The sequence below is a fragment of the Momordica charantia genome, assembly GCF_013281855.1.
Source record: "Momordica charantia cultivar OHB3-1 chromosome 4 unlocalized genomic scaffold, Mcharantia_2.0 BLBB01000004.1, whole genome shotgun sequence".
In the NCBI taxonomy this organism is placed as follows: domain Eukaryota; kingdom Viridiplantae; phylum Streptophyta; class Magnoliopsida; order Cucurbitales; family Cucurbitaceae; genus Momordica; species Momordica charantia.
The window spans coordinates 18,026,834-18,050,224 of record NW_028275162.1 but is presented as its reverse complement, the minus strand read 5'-3'; the positions used below and the strand labels follow the sequence as shown (position 1 = coordinate 18,050,224).

Here is a 23,391-nt window from a genome sequence, read left to right as displayed (position 1 = left end):
ATTTTACACCACTACATGGGGGAAAGAATAGTAGAAAATAAAATCCTCGATAGTGATTTATTGCCATATGTAAGTTTAACATCAATGCTCTATTAGAAGTACTAAGAAATTATGCCAAGCTAAAATTTGGGGAATCTTGATGTAGTAATGCAGTGGCTGCAAAAGATGGGAAAGATGAAGGTGGATTGGCCCGCGCTTACCTTGGTGTTTAAAATGGAAGGGAAGAATATTCAACTTAGGGGTGATCTGACTTTAACTAAGCTTGAAGTATCTTTCAAGAGGCCGTCTCGAGTTTGGGAAAGCCATGATCAGGGTTATCTAGTGGAAATGTGGGCATTACAGGCGATGGCTGAAGGACACCCGAAGGACAATTTAGTTAATCCACCCACTCATCCTCGATCGATTATGAGGCTTCTAGAGGAGTATTCCTCTGTTTTTCATCTTCCAGAAACATTACCCCTAAGCAGGGCCATAGACCACCGTATACTGCTGAAAGAAGGCACCGACCCTGTGAATGTTCGTCCGTATCGTACCAGTATCCCCAGGTGCAGAAAGCAGAGATCGAACGACTGGTGGCAGAAATGTTGGACGCAGGGATTATTCGTCCTAGTGTTAGTCCTTATTCTAGTCCTTATTCTAGTCCTATTATGCTGGTAAAGAAAAAAGATGGTAGCGGGAGGTTTTGTGTAGATTATCGGGCTCTAAATAATGCGACCATACCTGATAAGTTTCCCATACCGGTGATCGAGGAACTTTTGGATGAGCTACATGGGTCATGCATATCAAAGATTGACCTCAAGTCTGGGTACCACCAGATTCGGGTTGCCTCAGAAGATGTACCTAAGACTGCGTTTCGCACACATGAGGTTACGAGTTTTTAGTAATGCCTTTTGGCTTGACAAACGCACCCTCGACGTTTCAAGCACTTATAATTCAGGTATTCCATCCCTTCTTACGCAAGTTTATCCCGGTTTTCTTTGACGACATTTTAGTATATAGCCCGAACTTAGAGAGTCATGTGACCCATTTAACCGTGGTGTTTAACCTGCCGAGGGACCATGAATTGTATGCAAACTTGAAGAAGTGTCAATTTGCTCAGGACCGGATTGAATACTTAGGCCATTGGGTTTCTGCCAACGGAGTGGAGGCTGATCCGGAGAAGGTGCGTGCGATGCTCCAATGGCCGATACCGGTGAATATAAAGGAGTTACGGGGATTTCTGGGGTTGACCGGCTATTACCGACGGTTTGTAGCAAACTATGGGTCCTTGGTGTCATGGTCATGCTTGTCCAGGGCCTGTTGCCCGTGGCCGCATGCCTATAACAACCTCTTTCCACATGCTTTCATGCCATGTATTTAGTTTTGCTTGTTATTTAGTTTTCCTTGTACTTTTGGTGGCAAGTGACTCCTCGCCACTTTGCATGTTCACGCCTGCCAAAGGCAAAATGCTTTATAATCTATCTTAGGGGGGTACACCTAGTCTCCTCCCTACATTGCGTTGTATTCTTGTCTTGCCGCTAATCTATTCTCTTGCATTCAAGCTTACAACAACTTCCAAAATGCTTACAAACGTTTTCCAAAACCTTTTTCTCTAACCCCGTTTTCCAAAACCGTTTTCCCGAAAACGGGGGTGGAGGTTGCGCCATATAGCCTTTGTGCCACCGACTATTTGTTTCCGCATTGGCTGACTTGCTAGAGGGTGAAAGCAAGTGCCGCACAATCGCTTCCCGAGTCCCGTTAAAGTGCGACTGTGACAGTTGGTATCAGAGCCTAGTTGGCTCCTCGAGTTGGAAAACAGTAACCATGTCCGTGACAAAGCAGTTGGGCAAGTCCCACGTCGACGACTCGTCGAGATCGAAGAACAGCTGTTGTTCTTGAGGGAAATCCCTGACAACCTTAGATATGTGGAATCTCGGCTGGATGAGATCTCCACCAAAGCTGACGGAATTGACGTCGTGAATGCCCGCATAGACGGGCTTGCTATACGTGAGTTAATGCTTCGGATTGAGACCTTTGAAGACAAGGTTAAGCGTACTGATAACCTTGAGCGTGGCGAAAGCTCATCGAGCTCAATCGCCCACATGGAGGAGCGTGTCGAAGAAATAGACATCTCCCAAAAGACTATTGTGCAGATGGTCAGTGAGCTGACCGACAACTTCAAAGCCACCATCGACGAAATGAGGGCAGAGATTGCCGAATTAGGCACCAAAGTAAATCTCACCATGAGAGCGGTGGGAAACCAGGCCCCAGCTGGGGGACCGATTCAGTTCAACAAGGTGAAAGTTCCCGAACCCAAGCCCTTCTGTGGGGCGCGAGATGCTAAAGCTCTTGAGAACTTCATCTTCGACCTTGAGCAGTACTTCAAGGCGACAAGCACGGTGACAGAGGAATCGAAAGTCACACTAGCCACAATGCATCTTGCTGACGATGCGAAGTTGTGGTGGAGAGCGAGATACGTGGATGTACAAGAGGGCAAATGTACCATCGACACGTGGGAAAAACTAAAGCAGGAACTCAGATCCCAATTTTTCCCGGAGAATGTAGAGATTCTTGCTCGTCGTAAACTGCGTGAATTACGACACACAGGAAATATTCGAGACTACGTAAAGCAGTTTTCAGGGTTGATGTTGGATATCCGCGATATGTCCGAGAAAGACAAGGTCTTCGCCTTCGTGGAGGGCTTGAAACCATGGGCCCGAGCCAAACTATATGAACAGAAGGTACAAGATATCTCTACTGCTTACGCAACAGCCGAACGACTGTTCGATCTTAGCAACGACACGTCACAAGAGCAGAGGAAGACCCAAGCTTCTTCCAGTAGTGGAAACAGACCCGCTAGATCGGGGTCCCCTAAAAATGGGGGAGCTGACAGAAATGGAGGAGGAGACTGCAGACCCTTCCAGCAGAGAGGGGGAAATACGTGGAGAGGGCCGAACCCACCAAACAATAACAATCGAACAGGACCATCCTGCTTCATTTGTAAGGGACTGCACAGAGTATACGAGTGTCCGAATCGAGCTGCTCTCCGGGCCTTCCAAGCCACACTGACGAACGACCGAGCGATCGAACCGGGAGGCCCCGAAACAGATACTCCTCCCAAAGACGCCGATGACAACCCTCGTATGGGAGCACTCAAATTCTTATCGGCGCTTCAGAAGAAAGCCGAGGAAGTGAAGGAACCCCTGGAACGTGGTCTGATGTATGTGGAAACATGAGTCAATCAGAAAGCCGCAACAAGCACTATGGTAGATTCTGGTGCCACCCACAATTTCATGATAGAAACCGAAGCACGTCGGCTGAACTTGCGATGGGATAAAGACCCAGGGAAGATGAAAGCGGTCAACTCGGCTGCTCTCCCCATCATGGGAGTTGCAAAAAGAGCCTCAGTAAAGCTAGGGACATGGAGTGGACTGGTCGACTTTGTGATGGTGCGGATGGACGACTTCGACATAGTATTGGGGATGGAATTCCTGCTGGAACACAAAGTCATCCTCATGCCCCTTGCTAAGTGCCTGGTTGTAACGGGTTCCGATCCCACAGTTGTTCAGACAAGCATCAAACAACCAAGCGGAGTGAAGATGATATCAGCACTACAGCTAAAGAAAGGTCTCGCCCGTGACGAGCCGACCTTCATGGCCATTCCTGTTGCGGAAGACAGAAATTCTGAAGAGCCAGTTCCCAGAGAAATCCAGCGAGTCTTGTAGGCGTATGCCGATGTAATGCCAGACAACCTGCCCAAAAATCTACCTCCAAGACGGGGGATAGACCATGAGATTGAATTGTTACCGGGGGCAAAATCGCCCGCCAAGAATGCCTATCGGATGGCTCCTCCCGAGCTAGCCGAACTGAGGAAACAACTTGATGAACTACTAAATGCTGGATTCATCCGCCCAGCTAAGGCTCCCTATGGGGCCCCAGTCATTTTTGAGAAGAAGAAAGACGGAAGTCTCCGGCTATGCATCGACTATCGAGCATTAAACAAACTCACAGTCCGCAACAAGTACCCTTTGCCCATCATCACAGATCTGTTCGATCAGCTTCATGGGGCAAAGTACTTCTCTAAGCTGGACCTGCGATCTGGATACTATCAGGTGCGCATCGTAGAAGGAGATGAACCGAAGACGACCTGCGTCACTCGGTATGGAGCCTTTGAATTTCTTGTCATGCCCTTCGGCCTTACGAATGCTCCCGCCACCTTCTGTACCTTAGTGAACCAGGTATTTCACGAATACCTCGACAAATTTGTGGTGGTTTATCTAGATGATATAGTTGTCTACAGTCCAACCATGGAAGAACACCAGGTACATTTACAGCTTGTTTTCGAGAAGCTCAAACAGAACCAGTTGTATGTTAAACGGGAAAAGTGCTCGTTTGCCCAAGAACGCATCAGTTTCTTGGGTCATGTGATAGAATGTGGTCGAATAGGCATGGAGGATGGAAAGGTCAAAGCCATTCAAGAGTGGAAAATTCCGACGTCCATCACAGAACTACGTTCATTCCTCGGATTAGCCAATTACTATAGGCGATTCCTGGAAGGATTCTCGAAACGGACCGGGCCCTTAACAGATTTACTGAAGAAGAACCAGAAGTGTGGAACTGGACCCCCGAATGTCACGCCGCATTTGAGAGTTTGAAAAAGGCAATGATGGAGGGGCCGGTGTTGGGGATTGCAGACGTCACACGACCGTTCGAAGTCGAAACCGATGCGTCAGACTTCGCCCTAGGAGGAGTGCTTCTTCAAGACGGTCACCCCATTGCATACGAGAGTCGGAGGTTAAATGATGTTGAAAGGAGGTATGCCGCCTCCGAGAAAGAGATGTTAGCAGTAGTCCACTGCTTGAGGGCCTGGAGGCAATATCTCCTAGGGGCCAAGTTCGTTGTCAAGACCGACAACAGCTCAGTCTGTCACTTCTTCAACCAACCGAAGTTGTTGTCCAAGCAAGCTAGGTGGCAAGAATACCTTGCCGAGTTCGATTTTCAGTTTGAACATAAGCCGGGTCGAGCAAATCAGGCGGCAGATGCCCTTGGCAGAAAGAGCGAACATGCGGCCCTGTGCATGTTAGCTCACCTAAAAGCGAGTAAGCTCACTGGAACCATTCGTGAAGCCATCAGAGAGAACTTACAGAATGACCCAGCTGCCCAAGCGATAATTCAGTTAGCCAATGAAGGGAAGACTAGACAGTTTTGGGTGGAGAATGACCTCCTCTTCATCAAAGGTAACCGTTTGTATGTTCCCCGTTCTGGGAACTTAAGAAAGCTCCTACTTGGAGAATGTCACGACACGATGTGGGCAGGCCATGCTGGATGGCAGAGAACCTACGCCTTGTTAAAGAAAGGCTACTACTGGCCGAGTTTGAGAGACGACGTGATGCAGTATACCAAAACGTGTCTCATCTGCCAACAAGACAAGGTCGAGCGAAACAAAATTGCAGGTTTACTGGAACCCTTGCCAATCCCCTCACGACCATGAGAGAGTGTGTCTCTCGACTTCATCACCCACCTACCTAAAGTCGGAGAGACAGAAGCGATTCTCGTGATAGTTGATCGGTTCTCTAAGTATGCTACCTTTATTCCAACTCCGAAGATGTGCTCGGCCGAAATGACTGCACAGTTATTTTTCAGGAATGTGGTGAAATTATGGGGTGTTCCTGAGAGCATCGTGAGCGACAGAGACGGACGCTTCACGGGGACATTCTGGACAGAACTTTTCCGCCTATTGGGATCCAATTTGAACATCTCTTCGAGTTATCACCCACAGACCGACAGACAGATGGAACGCTTCAACAGTATGCTAGAAGAGTACCACCGCCACTTTATTGATGCTCGACAAAAGAACTGGATCCAGATGCTCGATGTAGCCCAATTCTGTTTCAATTGCCAAAAGAGCACCACCACGGGAAGAACCCCTTTCGAAATCGTGTGCGGGCGACAACCGGTGTTACCTCATGTTGTCGACCATCCTTATGTGGGCAAGAGCCCTGAAGCCTACAATTTCACGAAGGAGTGGCGTCAATCCATCGAAGTCGCCCGAGCATACCTAGAGAAGGCGTCTAAACACATGAAAAAGTGGGCAGACAAAAAGCGAAGACCATTAGAATTCCAGGCAGGAGATCAAGTCCTTGTGAAGCTGAGACCTGAACAGCTTCGGTTCCGAGGTAACAAAGACCAACGCCTTGTGCGAAAATATGAAGGACCCGTCAACGTCCTTCAGAAGGTGGGCAAGACATCCTATAGGGTTCAACTACCCCCGTGGATGAAAGTCCATCCAGTTATCCACGTGAGCAACTTGAAGTCTTACCATCCCAACACTGTCGACCCTACACGAAACGAGGTAACCCGTCCAGCAGTCACGTTGACAAACAAGGTTGACAAAGAAGTTGAGTCAATCCTCGCCGAAAGAACACGCCGAGTAGGAAGACCACGAAGGGACGTCCAGGAATTCCTAGTCAAGTGGAAAGAGCTCCCAGACGAAGAGATAAGTTGGGAGCGTATTGAAGACCTGAAGACAGCTGCAGCAGCAATTGAAGAGTTCGAGCAGCGACAGTTGACGGGGACGTCAACCATTTAAGTGGGGGAGAATGTCATGGTCATGCTTGTCCAGGACCTGTTGCCCGTGGCCGCATGCTCATAACCTCTTTCCACATGCTTTCATGCCATGTATTTAGTTTTGCTTGTTATTTAGTTTTCCTTGTACTTTTGGTGGCGAGTGACTCCTCGCCACTTTGCATGTTCACGCCTGCCAAAGGCAAAATGCTTTATAATCTACCTTAGGGGGGTACACCTAGTCTCCTCCCTGCATTGCGTTGTATTCTTGTCTTGCCGCTAATCTATTCTCTTGCATTCAAGCTTACAACAACTTCCAAAATGCTTACAAACGTTTTCCAAAACCTTTTTCTCTAACCCCGTTTTCCAAAACCGTTTTCCCGAAAACGGGGTTGGAGGTTGCGACATATAGCCTTTGTGCCACCGGCTATTCGTTTCCGCATTGGCTGACTTGCTAGAGGGTGAAAGCAAGTGCCGCACAATCGCTTCCCGAGTCCCGTTAAAGTGCGATTGTGACACTTGGTAGACCATCTAACCCAACTCCTCAAAAAGGATGCGTTTCATTGGGACTCTCGCACTACTGAGGCCTTTGATCTTTTAAAGCAAGCAATGGTGACCATACCGGTGTTGGCACTCCCTGATTTCTCTTTGCCTTTCGTGATCGAAATTGATGCTTCAAGGTATGGTTTGGGGGCGGTCCTTTCGCAAAATCAGCGTCCCATTGCTTATTTTAGCCATACTCTGTCGTCTCAGGCCAAATCCAAGTCGGTTTATGAGCGCGAGTTGATGGCTATCGTTATGGCAGTGCAACGGTGGAGGCCTTACTTGTTGGCGCAACGGTTTATTGTAAGAACAGACCAGCAGGCTTTGAAATTTCTTCTTGAACAGCGCGTGGTCCAACCTGAATACCAGAAATGGATGTCCAAACTACTGGGTATGCCTTCGAGATCCAATATAGGTCAAGGTTGGAAAACAAGGCCGCGGATGCTTCGTCTCGAATGCCTACAGTGGGCCAATTGGCTGCCATCTCCAATGTGGCTTTGTTGGATGGTAATGTGATTCAAGACGAGGTGGAGAGGGACACGTATCTATCCATGTTAGGAAGGAATTGGAGCGGGACCCAAATGGGGGATCTAAACTCCATTTACTCCAAGGAAAACTCATGTATAAACAGCGATTGGTTCTCTCCAAGCACTCTGTCTTAATTCCCTCCATCCTACATACCTATCATGATTCAGTTTTGGGCGGCCACTCGGGGTTCTTGAGTACCTATAAACGTCTGATGGGTGAACTCTACTGGCAGGGGATGAAGTCGGATGTTAAGAAGTACGTGCAGCAATGTCCTATTTGTCAGCAGAGCAAAGCTGTGGCTGCTTCTCCAATTGGGTTATTACAACCACTCCCTGTTCTGTATCGTATTTGGGAGGATATCGCTATCAACTTTATAGAAGCGCAGCCTAAATCTGGGGGCTGTGAGACGATTCTTGTAGTGGTGGATCGACTTAGCAAGTATGGCCATTTCTTATCCTTGAGTCATCCTTTTACAGCCAAGACTGTCGTTGCCGTGTTTGTGAAGGAGATTGTCCGGCTCCATGGTTTTCCCCGAACATTGTGTCTAATCGGGATCGCATCTTTACCAGCAACTTCTGGTTTGAGATGTTTCGATTACATGGTACTCAGCTCAATCGGAGCACTGCTTACTACCCGCTGGCTGATGGGCAATCTGAGGTGATCAACAAATGTCTGAAGACCTATTTACGGTGCTTCTGCGGTGGAAAGCCTAAGCAGTGGATTCATTGGCTGTCTTGGGCTGAATTCTGGTATAATACCACGTTTCATGCTTCCACTGGCACTACTCCATTCCATATTGTGTATGGCCGGCCTCCCCTCATTTGTTGGGTTATGATTACATGTCCACGTCCAATGCTACGTTGGATCAACAGCTCCTAGAGAGGGATGAGACCCTGGCGAGCTTGAGAGATCACTTGGTGTTAGCACAAGAAAGGATGAAGAAGCAGGCTGATCGGAAGAGAAGGGAGGTCGAGTTTGAAGTTGGGGAGTGGGTTAATTTGAAGTTGTGTCCCTATCGACAGAAGACAGTGGCTAGGAGGAGGGATGAAAAGCTGGCTCCCAAATATTTTGGCCCCTTTGAGATTATTCAACAGATTGGAGCAGTTGCCTATAAGCTGAGACTTCCGGACGGGGCTAAGATCCATCCTGTTTCCATGTTTCTCAGCTCAAGAAGGCTATAGTGGTAGCTGCTGTTGTTCAACAGCTCGTGCCATGGATTACCGATGAGTTTGAGTGGGTCGCTGATCCCGAAGATGTGTTTGCCACACAGATTAATGCAGCTATGCATAAGGAAGAGGCGCTGGTCAGTTGGAAAGGTTTACCGGAGGAGGAGGCTACTTGGGAAGTTGTGGATGATATTCGCCAACAAGTTCCTGATTTTCATGGCCAGCATTTTGGCACTGATTACCTTGGGGACAAGGTGAATTTGGAGGAGGTAATGTTATACCCCTAGTGGTAAAGTCATATGTTAGGAGGGGTAGAAGGGGAATTATACTTCCAGTTAGTTAGAGGAGTGGGGCCCATTCTGGGCGTGGGAAGTAGTTTGTTAAAAGGGAGAATGTTCCCTTGAGGAGGGTAGGCATTTCTTAGCAGGTAAGAATAGCTTAGAGCTTTCTTGGAGAGTTTCCCCAGCCTTCTCGAATTGGCTGGGTTGATTTCACTGTGCTTGTTCTTGAATATCAATAAAAGTAAGGGAATACCTTAAATAAAATACAAATATAGTTCCGTAAGGTATGTATTCATAGGACAAAGGTATTTTGAATCCTTGTAATGTTAAACTGATGGTTCAAACTCTGAAAACAAGAAAATTTAACAAAAGACTAAATTTATGTTTTAGTCCTTAATGTTTGGATAGTTTTTCAAATTAGGTTTAAAAAGTTGCAATTTGGCCTCTTAAGTTTTAACATTTTTCAATTTAGTTCCTCATCATTGGTAAATATTAAATTGGTTGATGGTAAACTTGGTATAATACTTAGTGAATCGGAAGAAATTCAAGAAAGAAAAGGTCATATAAGAGAGAAAATTTTATCCCTCCAAATTCTTAAGAAATTGGTAGAAATTTTGAGAATGATGATATTTTTTCTCCTCTAAATTTATGTTAATTCACTATATAAGTTTATCTTCAGCAAAATTTTTTAATAAGATTTTTTCTTTTTCTTTTCTAATTATTTTTTAAGAGAATATGTGAAAAATATATAGGACTAAAATCTAAATAAACTTTTTAAACCATAGGGACTAAATTGAAAAAATAGCCAAATATTAATGACTAAAACATATATTTAGCCTCAATGAAAAGACTTAAACTTTAGAAAAGGTACTGTCGGCTAACCTTTGACATATAGAAACCCACCAAAAGATAAGTATGCCTTGTTCAATCACAGAAAATAGTGATAAATATGCTCATCAACTATCCTCGCGGGACAACCACCTAACCCTACTATATTTGGTTGCCAAGATAACTTTTAGGATATTAAATCCAAAGTAGATGGGCCACCATGGTTTGAACCATTCCCTTTACACCTTTTACATTGGCCCTTATTGACCATTATGTCAATCCTGATAGTTTATATATATATATATATATTTATTTGATTTCAGAAAATATCATTCCCAATGAGATAATAATATTGTTATCTGGATGAGATAATTGAGTTTGCTGATTTGAGTTCTCTAAGTTTGTTCAGTAACATCAGATTCTGCGTGCATACTCTTTCACCTTCCAACGAGCCAGATAAGAGGCTCTGGTCCTTGGACAGTTCGGGTTTGTTTTCTGTGGCTTCAATTTGCAAGTTGCCAACCGGGTCTTCTTTGCCAAAGACCTTATTTAAAGCTATTTGGAAGTCCAAATGTCCAAAGAAGGTCAGTTTTTTCATTTGGATCCTAATTTATGGGAAAGTTAACACAAATGCAGTCCTACAAAAGAAGCTTCCTAGCCTCAGCTTGTTGCCCTCGGTTTGTGCTCTCTGTCAATCCAATGAAGAAAGTATGGCACATCTGTTCTTCTTCTGTCCCTATGCCAAGCATTGCTGGTGCTCTTTGTTTGAGGAATTTAATTTGGCTTGGGTTTTTGGCAATATGGTGGATAACTTGGTTCAAATCCTTTCGGGGCCTATCTTAAATCCAAAAGCTTCCTTATTATGGATTAATGTGGTGAAGGCAGTGATATATGAAGTATGGTATGAAAGAAACCTTAGGATTTTTGAAGAAAAGAGGCACCCCCCTTCAACTCGTTTCGACCTTGCTAGATTTAAAGCCTCGCAATGGAGCTCCTTATCTCCGTTATTTAAATCTTATTCCCCTAGTCTAATTTACTCTAATTAGGAAGTTTTTATGGCAGTGTTTTAAGTTTTACCTTTATTTATTGTTTCAAGTTTTGCTTTCACTCTTTCGAGAGTTTGTATCTTTGAACAATTTTGTTCCTTTTCATTATTTCAATGAGAAGTTCGTTTCTTGTTAAATTAAATATCAAAATCAAAAGAATGAATAATACTTATCTCAGAAACAGATTAATATAAAACATTGTACACGTAGATATTATCTAAATCGAAGTAAAGATAAATAACGGCAACTAAACAAGTAAAAAAATATAATCATACTTACAGCCGCATGAGAGAAATTTCACCTAACCCAGGTGGTATTGTGCCCCCAACGAGTTAGAACTAAGATTTCTGTAGATTTGGAATATATATATATATATATATATATATATGTATGTATGTATATATATGTATGTATGTATATATATGTATGTATGTATATATATGACTAAGAAGAACTGTTAGAAGGCTAAAGTTTATATGCAAAGGATTGATTCATCAGATATATTTTGACAGAAAAAGAACAAGTGAGGGGAGGACAAGCTGGTTAAATCAGATGTCAAAACTCACCTGCATTTAGCCCTTAAATTATACACAATTTTCCATTGCAGAAAATTAAGTTGAAAGGTGAGATTAAATCTACCGCCAGCGTTCATCCTGAGCCAGGATCGAACTCTCCATGAGATTCATAGTTGCATTAGCTTGAGAACTTTGAAACAAATACCAGATAGTAGGGTAAATTTAAATGATGTAACATTTGAATGCGAGAGTATCACCCATAAAGGACATGAACTTAAATTTCCTGTAGGAGAGAAACTTAAATATCAACTAAATCATAAACAACATGGTGATGAATTTATTATTCTACCATGTCAAATTATAGAGTATAATGTCAATGAACTAGAAAAGGAAAAATAATTGTTAGGTTGTATTATAGAAAAGAAGAAGAAAATTTTCAGATGTTACTTACAGGCTTACCAAGTTTGTCAAAGAGTAATTTGGTCGCTGATATCCCCTTTCAAGCCTTGGCTTCCAAGATCGCTGAAATGATAAATAATTTTAAAAAATGAATCTTATGGCATGAAAATAAAGTATTGAATGAGGGACAAAAAGCAACAATCTCTTCCTTTCGGAGAACAGACAGAGACTTGCAAGAAAGAAACTGTGGGCTTGAGGTACCATTAGTATCAGATTTTACTAAAACAAAAAATCATCTAAATGAAGGAATAATGGATTTGGATACGCCCTTTTAAGAATGTGAAATTTTTTTGCATTGAAAGATGTTTTCCTACTTTTTCGTAGCTTGCTAGAATCCAATTATAAGGTGATCTCTCTAAGAATTTTTCAGTCAACACAGAAATTCACCAAATAATATACTTTCACTATGTTCTTTACCAATTCAAATTTTCATTTTTTTCCATTTTAATGAAATTGCCATGTTTCTTAACTTGCTAATAAAGGAAGAGATACTTTATATTAAGATTTTTGAATGATGCTTACATTTGAAATATGACGAGGGCGGTTCCATTTTTGTTGGGACAACATGTACTTCCCTCCCAAGCATCCCAGTTTGTAGGAGCACAAGGATCGCCTTCCAGCCCATTCTATCGGGCACACGGAGTGACTCTTTGTGAGGATTAGCCTCACTTTTGGTATTAAAACGTAGGATCAAATGCCCGTGGGCAGTACAAAGCCGACCCACCTATTCGAGAGGGTGGGTATTCTCTCCCTAACCTTTTCACAGCACTCAAAACTAGGATGATCTCCTCCTACCTTTTCCTACCCTTTTCTACTACACGTTGCCCTATTACACGATTTAGGTCCCACTAGCTATGGGTCCCACTACCCCAAACCATTAGCCTCTTTATTCCCCCATCATTCTATTGTACCTAGTACAATTCCCTTTCTACCCTTCCTATGATAAGTCTTCACAATGGGAGGCCTAACAACTACCTCCCCCGTAAGCTCCACCTTGTCCTCAAGGAGGAAATCTGGAAACTGGTTCTGCATATCAAAGAGCGTTTTCCATGTAGCTTCCTCCTCTGGCAGGCCTTTCCAATGGATCAATGCCTCGGGCAGTCCCGTGTCCCCGTTGATTCCAGTGGCAAAGACCTCCTCCGGTTCGGCACGCCATTCCCAGTCTTCTGTGAGCTGTTGGGGAGTCGGGTGGATTGGAATGTTGGTTCCCACAGCCTTTTTTAGGTGAGAGACATGGAAGACGGGATGGATTACTGTGTCTGCTGGTAGCTCTAAACGGTATGCCACTGTTCCCACCCTCTGGAGTATTTTATAGGGCCCGAAGTACTTGGCAGCCAATTTCTCATTCCGCCTCTTGGCCAAGGATTTCTGTCGATAAGGTCTAAGCTTGAGGAAAACCATATCCCCGACCTGAAATTCCACTTCTTTGCGGTGAGTGTCCGCCTGTTTCTTCATCCGGTTTTGTGCCTTCAACAAATTGTCTTTCAAGGCTGCTAAAGCGGAGTCACGGTCAGCCAATTGCTGATCCAATGTGGCGTTAGAAGTCTTCTGACTGCCATAAAACAAAAGTGGAGGTGGGGTGCGGCCATAGACAGCTTGGAAGGGCGTTGTGCCAAGCGACCTATGAAAGGTCGTGTTATACCAGTATTCAGCCCATGACAACCACTGCCCCCACGTCTTAGGTGCTTCACTGCAAAAGCAACGGAGGTAGGTTTCTAGACATTTATTCACTATCTCAGTCTGTCCATCCGTTTGGGGGTGGTAGGCCGTGCTCCTCTTCAATTTAGTACCCTGGATACGAAAGAGCTCGGTCCAAAAATTGCTGAGGAAGACCCTGTCGCGATCTGATATGATGGATTCGGGAAATCCATGCAGTCTTACCACCTCGCGAATAAAGGCTGCAGCCACAGATTTCGCCGTGAAAGGATGCTTGAGGGGAATGAAATGAGCATACTTGCTCAGTCTATCCACCACGACGAATATGGTATCCTGCCCCGCAGACTTAGGTAAGCCTTCGACGAAATCCATAGTAATATCCTCCCAAATCCGCTCTGGAATTGCCAGAGGTTGTAATAACCCCGTCGGTGCCGTGGTCAAAGACTTGTTTCGTTGGCAAACGTAGCACTCTTCCACGAAGCGTTTCACATCAGCCTTCATACCTTGCCAATACAGCTCGCCTGATATCCTCTTGTAAGTCCTAAGAAATCCCGAGTGTCCTCCCATTATGGAGTTGTGATATAGGTGTAGGATAGCAGGCTTTAGTGAGGAATGACTAGAAATGACCATCCTATTTTTGTAGTGGAGCACACCATGTTGTAAACTGAAGTGTGGTGGCGTATGGATCCCTGCTTGCATATCAGAAATGCTTTTGGACAACTCCGGGTCTGCCTGCACCTCTGCTTTCAAAATCTCTACATCTAGTAACGATGGCACTGTCATGACCGCAAGGTGTGGTCCTATGGGCATGCGCGACAGGGCATCTGCTGCCTTATTTTCCAGGCCTGGCTTGTACTGTATCTCAAAGTCATACCCCAAGAGTTTTGAGACCCACTTCTGGTACTCTGGCTACACAATTCGTTGCTCCAACAAATACTTCAAAGCATGTTGGTCCGTACGCATAACAAATCTCTGTCCTAGGAGATATGGTCTCCATTTTTGAATTGCCAAGGTTACTGCCATTAGCTCCCTTTCATAAATAGATTTTGCCTGCCCTTGTCGGGAGAGTGTATGGCTAAAATAGGCAATGGGGCGTTGCTTTTGCATAAGGACCGCTCCAAGGCCAGTTCCTGAGGCATCCGTCTCTATAACAAACGACAAATTGAAATCTGGTAGGGCGAGTACTGGCAATGTAACCATTGCGGATTTGAGCTTTTGGAAAGCTGTTGTTGCCTATTCACTCCATTCAAAAGCCTCCTTCTTGAGAAGTTGGGTGAGTGGTGCTGCCAGACTACCATAATTCAGTACAAATTTGCGGTAATACCCGATGAGACCCAAGAACCCTCGCAGCTCCTTTACATTAGTAGGCATGGGCCATTGAAGCATAGCTTGGATTTTCTCAGGGTCGGCTTCCAGACCTTCTTCAGACACCCAGTGGCCTAAGTACTCAACCTTTGCTTGAGCGAAACTGCACTTCTTAAAATTAGCATACAACGAGTGATCTCGCAAGAGGTTGAAGACCACAGTTAAATGAGTAATGTGTGAGTCTAAGTCCGGGCTATAAATCAGAATATCATCAAAGAAAACCAAGACAAACTTACGTAAAAACGGTTGAAATACTTGATTCATGAGGGCTTGGAATGTAGCTGGGGCATTTGTTAACCCAAATGGCATGACAAGGAACTCATAATGTCCTTCGTGCGTTCTGAATGCTGTCTTTTGCACATCTTCAGGAGCCATTCGAATCTGATGGTACCCGGACTTCAGATCAATCTTAGAATAGACACGTGATCCATGTAGCTCATCCAGCAGTTCATCTATAACAGGGATAGGAAATTTGTCTGGTACCGTGACATTGTTCAGGGCCCTGTAATCGACACAAAACCTCCAACTCCCATCCTTCTTCTTCACCAATATCACAGGACTAGAGAATGGGCTCACGCTTGGTTGAATTATCCCCTTCTGGATCATTTCCTCAATCATTTTCTCGATCTCTGCCTTCTGCACATGGGCATAATGATAAGGCCTTACATTCACTGGGGGAACCCCTTCCTTTATGCGGATCCTATGTTAATCGCACGCTGTGGGGGCATCTGCTCTGTATCTTGAAATATATCAGTGTACTCATTAAGGAGCTGATGTATTTCGGTCGGTAGTTGCACATCTCTGATCTCTAGATCCCCCACAGTTTCTACCCCATGAGCAGTTAGGGCCCGCAACTCCACGAAGTACCCCTCATCCGTGTCTTGCCAAGTTCTGGAGAGTCGCTTGAGTGACACCTCCATTCGCGCTAGTGTTGGATCGCCTCGCAGAAAAATTTTCTTACTGCCCCTCGTGAAAGACATGGTCAAGGCCGGCCAATCGGTCTCCATCTTCCCCATGGACTGGAGCAACTTCATTCCCAATACCACATCCAAGTCGTTTAACTCAATTGGTAGAAAATCTTCTACAACGGTCACCTCTGGCAGCTCCATCACTACTCCACAACAGATCCCTTGCCCCTTAACCACTTCTCCTGATCCCATCACAATACCATAGTGATATGTTTCGGACTGAGGAATTTTCAATTCCTTGACCAGCCTTATGGAGATGAAATTATGGGTGGCTCCACAATCTAGGAGGACCACTACCTCGCGGCCTTGCAAGGTCCCTTTTAGCTTGATCATTCCGGGCGTCGTCAACCCTACTATGGTGTTCAAACGGCACATCACTGCCTTTCCCTTTTCCTCTGTCCACTCTAGTTCTTCCAGCTCCGGTTCTACTTCCTCCAACTCGGCCTCATCTCCGTCGTGCACAACGATCACACGGAGTTGCTGGTTTTTACATCGATGCCCCACGGTAAACTTCTCTTCACATTTGAAGCAAAGTCCCCTCTCTCTTCGTTTACGATATTCCTCTTCCGTCAATCGTTTATAGGTGTGCTCCTTCCTGGCCACTGGAGTTACACCGGGAATCGTTGCCGGGGTTGGTTTGTTCAACGTTATCGTGCGAGTGGGTTGGGCTTCAGTGATTCTCACCGTTGGCTTTCCCCCCATGGCACCCACCTTCGCATTACGATCTATCGCTCCTTCCCCTGCCTCTTGGACCGCTGTGGCTATGTCCTCGATCAAGAGAGCTCGCTTCATAATCTGTTCCAATCCTATGGGTTCCGTCGACAGTACTTCCGCACGAACCACAGGATCCAATCCATTTAAGAAGGCACACTTCAATACCTCATTTGTAAGGTGTGGAAGTGGCGCTGAAAGAGCTTCGAAAAGCTCTATATACTCCGAAATGGTTCCTTCCTATTTAATCGCCAACACCCGCGCACACTGTCGTTTCTCTTTGGATTTCCGAAATCGCAGCAATAACCGTATCCTCAAATTTTCCCAGCTGGTGAACCTGTTCCTCTTTTCATGATAACGGTACCACGCGAGGGCTACCCCGTCGAAATTGATCACGGACACTATATGCTTCTCCTTCTCTGATAGCTTGTGAATCTCAAAATACCTCTCAGCCCGAAAAAGCCAGGAATCTGGGTCCGGACCCGTGAAGATTGGCATCTCCACCTTCTTGAATTTATTTCGATCATACCCGTTTTCTTGGATTTGGATAATCCTCGTCGCCTCTCCTGTCTGTTTATCTTTTTGCGTCGACGACTCTCCCAACTGCGATATCGATGAAACAGTACCACCGGTGACGTCTGCGATGAAACCTTCCAACATCGCTTGGATTTTATCCGTCGTCTTCTGTTGCTCATCTACCTTTCCACACAGTGTTGCCATCACCACCTTGAGATCGACAATCTCTCTCTCGGTTGCTTCGCAACGGGATTCCAGTTCCTTCACAGTCATCCTTACGTCTTCTTCTTCTTCTTCTTCCCAGGTATCGATCGGCTCTGATACCAATTTGTGAGGATTAGCCTCACTTTTGGTATTAAAACGTAGGATCAAATGCTCGTGGGCAGTACAAAGCCGACCCACCTATTCGAGAAGGTGGGTATTCTCTCCCTAACCTTTTCACAGCACTCAAAACTAGGATGATCTCCTCCTACCTTTTCCTACCCTTTTCTACTACACGTTGCCCTATTACACGATTTAGGTCCCACCAGCTATGAGTCCCACTACCCCAAACCGTTAGCCTCTTTATTCCCCCATCATTCTATTGTACCTAGTACAATTCCCTTTCTACCCTTCCTATGATAAGTCTTCACAATGGGAGGCCTAACACTCTTTCAATGCTCTCATTGCAAACACTACAATCATTCAAAAAAATAAATGTGCATCTAAAATTGTTAAGGATCTCCTTCAAAAGGATTTTTCAGTGTTCAGTTCCATTTGATATACTTTCCAATTTAAGTAACATCATGCCCAATTCCCATTGGACTTAAAAGGTTCTGTTTTGCGCACAACCAACGTTTCACTGTTTGTTTGAAACCCCTTTTTGTAAAATCTCAAAGTAAATGGGAGGGAACTTAACGAAGACTCATGTGCTAAAAGATTTCTCAAATCCAATCCTAAAGAAATGCCAAAAGGCACAAATAATACCAGTTCAACTTTCAAATTTTCCATTTATGGAAATTTTACTAAACTTCACAAGAAATAACAAAGGAAGGATGCTTATAAGTTCTCCACCGAAAAGGTCATTTACAAATCCATCCCACTGAAGAAAAGATTAAAACAACAAAAACCAGTTTCCTGAAATTCAAGCATTTATGAGACGCAAATATATACCTTGATCTAGCACAGTGGAAAGATCTCTAGGAACCAACTCGTAATTCTCGAGCCCACTGAGAAGCGGCGACCCAGACACCCCGCCAAGCTTCACAGTCAATGACATGCTACTCCGGGGTGTTTGGTCCCGTTTTCAAAACTGAGAGTAAGGTTTTTCTCGTTTGCTTCACCCCTCAACTTGCTATAGTATTTTATCCCTATTCCTCAAGTTAGGACAGTGTATATTTTGTCTTTTATTCTCTCTTTCAAATTGTATTAATTTGTTTTAATTAAATATCTTAAATAAATGAAGAAATTAATTCATTATAATTTTAATTATAAATAAGTAAATCAATTTAATTATAAATAATTAATTCGTATATCGACGATTTTTTTTCTAGTTTTTTTCTAAACGATCCAAGAAAAATCTATTATAAACCATTGTTAAGTCGTTTCTCTTTTCGATGTGGGATCCTTAACATAAAAGACGTTATAATTTTGTATAATTTATTTATTTTAATTTTATATATTCTTTTTAACTTATGAAGTTAATAGTTTTTTTATCAAGTATTGTTTAAAAGGATTTCACCCTGTAGTAAAATGTAATTGTCAAATAAAAATAAGTGAAATTTAATAGTAATGTTGATAATAATTAAGTAATCAATTTTTTTAGAATAATTAAGTAATCAAATTTACTTAAGATAGTAAATAGTGAAAAATTAAATAGGTTGTTGGTAACATTTTCGGTAAAAAATTTATATACTATTATTTAGACTTTGATAATTACTTAAAAAGTATTTTCATAGATAATTGAATATTTATTTTAAAAATCAATTATTGGAAATAAATTGGATGGACAAATGTATTAAAAATATTTTATATATCCTTAAAATAGTATTTCCTAATTTCTAAGAAAATTGACTTTTGTCAAATAATTTAAATGTAATTGAATTATTTTAATTTAATAATTAGTTTATAAATTTTATTTTTTTTAAAAGAAAATTAAAATTCAACCCAGTTTAGCAAAAATACAAAACACATACTTAACAAATCCAGAAACACCAACCAAACACATACTTAACAAACCCAACAAATCCAGACTTAATAAACTTATTTCTCCACCAACCAAACACAAACTTAACAAACCCAGGTTTAACAAACCTAGACTTCAAAAACCCAGACTTAATAAACCATAGCAAAATACCGAATCAAACAACCCTCTCAAATTCTTCACTGTATAAGACCGTGAATAAGTTGCAAAGCTTCCGACCTTCATGAAGACATCCACCCTCGTCGCATTATTGCCATTAATGAACACATCGGACATTCTCTGCCCTGCCTTCTTCACGCTCGAATCAATCTCCGCAAAATGCAACCAAACCAAGTAGTCCAATTTGGTGTCCATCACAATTCGTACTCAAGTACGCCATTTCCCCCCATTGTCACTGCCTTCTAATACAATTTCATCGAAAATTAATTCGGCTGCTAATCGGCCCCACTTATCGAGTTTGTCGTCGATAAAACCCTAACCGATTGTTTCAAACTGGGCTTTATGAATGCCGAATCAGGCTGCCACTAGCGGCCGAAAGGGTCTGTATCATTGCTGAACCCAGGGCCGATTGCTCATTTATGGATATCTAAATTAATATAAATTGGGAGTAAACGATGATGCACGGGTTCGACATACGACCTCCCGCTGTGATACAATTTTAAGGATGAATAAACAATCACTCAGCCCAAAAGGTTAAGTTGATGGGTTCGGCAAAATTTAATTCATTTAGGGATATCTAATATCAAGAATGAAATTGTCTCTAATGTTAGAAAAGAGAGTTGAGTAATTAATGAAGGAATAATTGATGACTTGAATCAAGTGCTGTACACATATATATAGACAGCTTACAGAAGAAAATATCAAAGGGAAACACCAAATTGGTTGATGATTTATGACAATTACCAACTAGAAAGGAGGAAACAAAACTCTACGAACACTTATTCATACTAATTCTAGCTGGACTTATTCAAACATATCTAATAATCCCACCTTTAAACTGAATCATCCACATCATTAAACTGAATCATCAACTCAATCAGTTTACACATGACTCCCAACTTGCTTCTCATTCGAATAAAGTCTTCCAACTTGAGTGGCTTATATAAAAAAAATAACCATTAAGTTACTAAGTTTCATGTAAATAATTGAAATAAGAGCTCAATGGGCTGATAGTTTAGATGGGTCCGCTTTATTTCTATATAAACTCATACTATATTGTTTACGATTTAGAGAATTGAAATACAAAAGTCAAAAGAATTCTCTCTCTTTAGTTACGTTTTCATAGTATCAGAGCTTATGTCAAACGACAAAACTTTATCCTTCATCTCTTCTTTTTTAAGGAAAGAATGGCAGAATCTGAAACATCTGAAGTCACTTAAAACAGAGGAACCCAAGTAATAAATCCTAGAAATAAGATGAACACAGTAAAGCTTGGCGACAACAACTTCTTGTTATGGAAGTTCCAAATCTTGGCTGCATTAGAAGGAAATAGATTAGAAACATATATTAATGATGAATCAGAACCACCACAACAATTCTTGCCTTCAATAGAAGTAAATACATGAGTATCAATAGTGAGTATACTCATTGGAAACGGCAAGACAGGTTGATCATGTCTTGGCTTCTTGGCGCCATGTCTGAAGAAATATTAGATGATCTACTACACTGCACAACAACAATAGAGGTATGGAGTAATCTTCAATCAATGTTTACTACTAGAAACCTTGCAAAGATAATGGAGATACGAACAAAACTACAAAATCTGAGAAAGAGAAACTTGAGTCTACAAGACTATAAGAGGCAAATCAAGAATCTTGTAGATTCTTTAAAAGCAGTTGGCAAGAATATTACTACTGAAGATCATATATTACATATTTTGTCTGGCTTGGGAACAGAATATGAATCAACGATTGCAGTAATCACTGCCAAAACAGATAATATCACAATATAAGAAGTTACTTCTTTACGTATTTCACATGAAACAAGAATCAGAAAGAAACTATAGTAATGCCTACTAAAGATCCTACATTACCTTCCGTCAATCTTGCACATCAGTCAAGTACAACACATGGTGCGACACAAAGATCTCATATAAACAACTACTCTGAAAGTAACAAAGGAAGGTATAGAAATAACAGAGGAAGAGGCGGTAAAAATTGGTATCCAAGAAATCAAGTGCAGTGTCAAATATGTCACAAATCTGGACATACGGCTGATTGTGCTATTTTAGAAGATCAAATAATAACAATATTGGACAGAATCGACCACAATAGTATAATCAACAATCACAAATGGTAGCAATGGTTATGGCCTCCAATCTAAACTGGTATCCAGACTCGGGTGCAACCAATCATATAGCAAGTGATATGAACAACTTAAATATGAGCAGTGAAGTCACAAATGGACAACAAATACACACAACAAATGGAGCAGGTTTGTCAATATCTCATACTAGTCATTCCTCTCTTATTTTTTCATCTAACCACATATTTCATCTTAAAAACATATTGCATGTCTCATCCATTACCAAAAATCTCATAAGTGTCAGTCAATTTGCTAAAGATAACAAAGTTTATTTTAAATTTCACCCCTCTTTTTGCTTTGTTTAGGACCGAGCTACTGGTAATATTCTTTTCCAAGGACTACTCCATGAAAGATTATACTCATTCAAGTCGAATTCTACTCCTGCAGTCCCTACCACCATTCCCACAATCAACCATGTCTCGGCTCAATCTACTACTTCTACCTCACCCTCTCTTGTAAATACTTGTAATTCCCAAATTGATATATGATATGCCATTATATATTAGGTCATCCTTCCCCTCCTGTTATATCTTAAGTTCTTAAACTTTGTACTTCATATTCCAAAATAAATAAAAAAAAATTGTCATTTTGTAATGCTTGTACAATTGGCAAACATCACTCTTTACCATTTCCTACTTTAACTATTGTTTACACTACACCTCTACTGTTGATTGTGTCTGACCTATGGGGCCTGCTTACAAAACTTCTCGAAATGGCTACAGATACTACATTTCGTTTATTTATGCTTACTCAAGATTCACTTGGATCTACTTCCTAGAATCCAAGGCACAGACATTCACAACCTTTCTTTAATTTAAGACTTTAGTTGAAAAACTACTAGGTACAAATATTTTAACTTTTCAATCTGATGGTGGAGGGAAATTTCAACCTTTTACAACTTATCTAAAATCCAATGGCATCCAACATCATTTTTCTTGTCCTTACACATCCCAACAAAATAGGATAGCCGAGCGAAAACATAGACACATAGTGGATACCGGCTTAACTATGCTATTTCACTCCTCTCTACCCCTAGACTTTAGGATGATGCTTTCTCAACCGCAGTTTACCTAATAAACTGATTACCTACACAAAAATCTAGAATGGAGTAGTCCCTTGGAACTATTTGGTCATAAACCTAACTACTAATATCTCAAATTTTTCGATTGCCTTTATTATCCTTCTCTGAGACCATAAAATGACCATAAGCTTCAGCCAAGATCCACCCCTTGTACCTTTCTAGAGTACAATAATATACATAAAGAATATAAATGCCTCTCTAAAGATGGTCGCCTATATATATCACGTCATGTATTTTTAATAAAACTCACTTCCCTTTTCAACCACCATCTACTTCCTCCAATACATCCAAATCCACCACCACAGTCCTTTCTTCACTCCTTGTCCTTCCTGTTTCATCTATTCCAAATCCAAATAATCTTAGAAATACATCTGCACCTACACCAAACCAGCCATATGAATCTCTTATATCTCCCATATCATCTCTGTATTCTTCCCCATCTGAACATTTACCCATATCTCTTGAAACTATCTGCTCAATTCCCATCCTGAACCTAAACCTACCACACAACTCTCCCACCTTCATCAATCTGACCCTATTTCTCCTATTAACAATGCTCCAACTGTTATATGTTTAGAAACTACACTATCTACTGTCTTTTTACCTCCTGCTCTTGAAAATAACCACAAAATGGTTACCCGTGCCAAGAATGGTATTTTTAAACCTAAAATACTGCTAGTTGATTACAAAGAAGTTGAA

At 42.2% G+C, this 23,391-nt stretch overlaps 2 pseudogenes; one reads left to right on the top strand and one right to left on the bottom strand.

The window, feature by feature from the left end:
- Window positions 1–23,178, bottom strand: part of LOC111022350 (receptor-like protein 4) — a 28,261-nt pseudogene extending 5,083 nt beyond the window's left edge.
- On the top strand, window positions 148–6,568 carry LOC148211962 (uncharacterized; annotated as a pseudogene).
- Window positions 23,179–23,391: the final 213 nt, after the last annotated feature.